Source organism: Camellia sinensis, chromosome 8 (assembly GCF_055761805.1).
Source record: "Camellia sinensis isolate YWXY chromosome 8, ASM5576180v1, whole genome shotgun sequence".
Lineage (NCBI taxonomy): Eukaryota > Viridiplantae > Streptophyta > Magnoliopsida > Ericales > Theaceae > Camellia > Camellia sinensis.
This window is the reverse complement of record NC_138968.1, coordinates 181,583,420-181,588,400: the sequence shown is the minus strand read 5'-3', so window position 1 is coordinate 181,588,400 and position 4,981 is coordinate 181,583,420.

Sequence of the window (4,981 nt, the reverse complement as noted above, 5' to 3'; positions counted from 1 at the left end):
TTTCTTTATGAATGAAAAAAATGTTAATATAAATATTCCGCCGTCATATTTCAACCCAAAGGTAAGTAAAAACTGTAACGTCAGAGAAAGAAACTACGTGGTCTGTCATGCAGTAGGCAGTCAATTCACGAGAAAAAGATAACACATAAAAGCAGAGGACCCCACAAGGAAAAAGAGTGAGACCTCTAAAAGTTAAACTCTAAATGGGCATTAAATTGTCTTTTTCTTACTCATATTTTGTCTTTTACTTTTTTTTTTTTTTTTTTTAATGGTGCCAGCTCATTAGAGCCGTTTGAGGACAGCTCTAATTAGAGCTCTTTAGCAAAACCCGACCACACAAACTCTCACTTGTACTCTCTTTTTTTCTCTCAATATATAAATGAAACCTTAGAGCTCGTTTGGAAAAGGAAGGGTTTAGATTGTTTTGATTAAAATAGTTAAAAATAATAATAATATTAAAAAATTTAAAAGGAAGGGTTTAGATTGTTTTGATTAAAATAGTTAAAAATAATAATAATATTAATAAAATAAATTTTTTAATTTAATAAGACAAAATATCATATTTAGCCTCCGTTTGGCAAGAGCTAAACGGGGCTTTTTTGGCTATTTTAGCCACAAAAAATAAAATAGGCTATTTTAGCCACAAAAAACAAAACATCACATCCAACCCATAATCATTACATTCTTCTCTCACAAAAAAAGCCAAAAAAGTCAAAAAGCCAAAAAGCCCTTCCCAAACCAAACTTTTTAGCCCAGGCTAAAATAGCCAAAAAAGCCAAAAAGCCAAAAAGCCAACCCACTTCCCAAACGGAGGCTTAATCTATAACCATTATATTCTTTCATTCACAAAAAATCAAAAAATCAAAAGTCCGTCTTAAACGAAACTTTTTAATCTCAAATTAAAGTAATCAAAAAAAAAAAAAAAACTAAAAAAAGCTAAAAGTCAATCTTCTTCCTAAATCAACCCTATGTCGTTTGGATGCATCTGTATCATGTTTTCTGAAGAAAAAAAAAAACTTGTTTATTTCTCTCCTGTTTTGGGAGCATTCTAAACAAATGTTGATCAGCTACAAATCCTTCCAAACTAAGGCGGTGTTTGTTTAATGAATTTGGAAACGAAAACAAAAACAAGAAGGGTAAAAAAAATAAATTATATTTCACACATTTTTCATTTTCAAATTCATAAACTAATTAGTTTATAAACATATAGTCTAAGAGATGTCAATCGCTCCATACTACTCTTTCTTGTGAGTTTGAATGAAGAAAAGCAAGCACTGAAGCTGGAAACCCAGTTTCAGCCCTTTCCATTTGACTTTCTTTTTTTCTTTTTCTTTTTTTTTTTTTTTTGGGCAAATTCATATCTCACATAATAGCCGACAGAAATAGTTGATCCAAGACAAAACCCAGATGATGGAGACCAATTCTGTCTTGAACTATCTATTTTCAATAAAAAAAAAAATCTAATTAATCACTTACTTTCAAGTCTGTTTCTATCTCATTTCTTTAAGTTCATTTGAAAGTTTTTCTTGCACCTTCTCCAGTTTACTGTATTTGGAGTTTGCTTTTTTTGTGTCATTTTTATTAATTTATTTTTGTATTTAATGAATTTTTTTAATTTTTTTTAAAAAACTTTAGACTTATAGATTCTATCAGATGAGACAAACTAAATTTTTTTTAAAAAAAAAATAGAAATAAGCCAAAAATAGAAACTTTTGTTCTTCTTTTTTTGGTTTTTGTATTTTTCTTCTTTTTTTTTTTGTAATTTTTCAAAAAAAAAAACCTTTTAGATTCGTCTAGATGAGACGGACCTAAAAAGTTAAAAAATTTAACATAATTTTGAAAAATGATCTCTAAAGATAAAAGAAATTTTTTTATAAAAAAAAAAAAAACTTATTCCGAAGTTCCCAAAAATCAAAAAAAAAAATTGTCATTTTTTTTAATTATTATTTTTAAAATTTAGATTAATATATTTAGTGTAATTTCTAACTTATGAGATAAAAAAATTTTAAATAAATTTAAAAAAAAAAAAAACTGATGGTCTCTTTTTTTTTGTTTTTGTTTGGGAGATATTTTTGGAGTCTATGTTAACATTATTTTATATTGGGCCTGTAGATTAAATGCGGTCCACTCTTTATGAGAATAGTCCACGAACAACATAAGAAACTTGTCTAGGCCCAACTTACCAAATCTTTCAGGCCTTCTGCTCACGTTTAAGTGTGCTTTCAATCCAATTAATCCAGTGATTGTTAATAAATTCACTACTATGGCCCTATATTGCCATTTATGAATTTACTAATAAATTTTATTTATTTAATATATATATATATATATTCTAATTGTGTAGTACAATTTCTATTTGTAATTGATGAAGTTGAAAAAAATTGACTATTCAAAAGTAGAAGAATAAGTATTTTTAACTTCTACTTTTTTATTATCAATTTGTAACTTGTAAAAATTTCACCAAACAAACCTTAATACTCAATGTAGTCAAACTCGACCATTTCCCTTTTGGTTTGAATTGTCATAAGAAGACATTTGGATTGAATTGTTCGGAGCGAAAATTAAGTGCACATTTGATATTTATTTATTTATTTGGATTTTTTTTTTTAAATAGAAATGAAAATATATTTAGTAGCTATTTATGTTGCCAAAAAATATATACATAATCCCATTGATTTATGATTTAAAAACTAAGGAATATAAACCCAAATATTAATTAGATTGAATTAGTCAAATTCAAGCAAAAATTACATCATGGTCCGATTTATTAATAGCTCTAACTAACTAATTTTCTATTATCATTTTGTTACCTAATAGGCTATAAGTCAATGCAAAAAAACTAAGGTGTTTCGAGTTTATGCCATGGTTATATAACACATAAAGCCAATTATTATAATCCACTCATTGAAGAGGGTTAGCTTGTTCTTTTATTTATTTTTATTTTAAATAGCTTTCTTGATGTGGTTGAGATTGATAATGAGATATCGAATATTGATAAGCAAGTTTATTTAATTAAATCTATCATAAGGTCAAGCTGAGCTAACTCACCTTTTGATTGGCCACATTAGCATCTCTTTCTTATTGAGATAATTCTACTACTAAATTAATCATTAAAAAAAAATACTTAAAAATGGGCTCACGCATCAAATCGGGTTCATCGTTGACAATTGTGTGAGATTAAATTTGAATTAATTTTGTAACAAAAAATTGACTATAAAGTCATTATACAATTCCTAAGGAATGTTTTAATTTGTGTGATATTAAACCTAAAATATAAGGTAGCCTTTTATTTTCATAATTTTGTTAATGGATGATCTAATGATTTTGATTCAAAAAAATTATATTGTTTTTATGACACATACTTTCAGAGAAACATGTTAATACGTTATTAAATAAGTGTATTAAGATCCCTCCTTAACAAAAAGTTTCGTTTAGGCTTCATTTGGGATAACATCTTGAGCTAAAATAGTTATATGAAACAAAATAGACTATTTTAACTAAATAGGACAAAATGTCATATTCAACTCATAATCATTTCATTTTTTCTCTCACAAAAGTCATAAAAATCAAAAAATATATCTCAAACAAGACTTTTTAACCTCAGGTTAAAATAACCAAAAAGTCAACCCACATCCTAAATGAGCTCTTAGGTTCTTTGTTTGACAAAGACTAAAAAATTTTTTACATTTTTTTAGCAAATTCTTTTAAAAATTTGTGTCAATTTTTTTTTCTTCATGTTTTCAAGTTCTTATAATCTAATCTAAAAATAAAATTTAAATTTAAATTCTAAAAAGCATTAAAAAAAAACAGAGAGAAGAGTTCATTCCATCAACATACTGACATTGACACCTTAATTTAATAGGGAGCCTTTACCCCATTATTTTCTTACTAGTGTACACCCCTTACCATTAAGTACTATAGGGCTCTTTAGACACCTTAATTTAAAGGAGACTACTCTTCTATTCATTTAGTAAATTGGAGTGTACTGTTAGATTTGTGGAGTCTATTTTAGATCTTGTTTTGATAATTCGAATAGTTCAAAGTATAGAACTCGTTGAGTACTTCATATTTATAAAAAATTTACTTTAATCGGATATCGATAACCCTTTGATCGAAATACATTTTGTCAATGATAAATATAATTTTAAAAATAAATTACTAACAAAAATATATTCCGATCAAAGAATTACTGATATCCGATCAATATAATTTTTTATATATATAAATAACTGATAACCTCACACATTAAGGTGCCGTTTGGTAACACTTACGTTTTCAGTTGTCTATTTATATTTACAAAAATTTAAAAAACTCAAACAAAAACTTGTTTGGTAAATTTTTGATTTATAAATCAGTGATATCAATTTATAAATTTGGCCAAAAAATGTAAACTCAAAAAATGTGTTTCCGTTTTGATTTTTGAGTGTTTTTTTTTTTTACCACTCAACACTAGCTACCGCCCACCACCATTTTCCACCACCGTCTTCCGCTACCACCACCTACCACCCACCTGCCACCACCCACTTGTCACCCGCCACCACCACCCACCCACCTGCCACCCACCACCCACCACCCAAATGTCACCCACTCGCCACCACCACCCACCACCCAAATGCCACCCACTCGCCACCACCACTCACCCCTCGCCACCACCACCACCCACTTGTCATCCGCCCGCCACCACCTATCACCTACCACCTACTCGCCACCACCACTCATCACCCACCTACCACCACCATCCGCCACCACCAGCCACCAATCACCTGCCACCCACCTGCCACCACCAACACCCACTCGCTATCACCCACCACCCGCCACCGTCACCCACCCACCCGCCACCACCACCCGCCCGCCACCATCCACCACCATCCGCCATCCGCCACCCACCTGCCACCACTACCTACCACCCGCCGCCACCACCACCACCCTCCCGCCACTATCTACCACTATCCGCCATCCACCACCCACCTGTCACCACTAC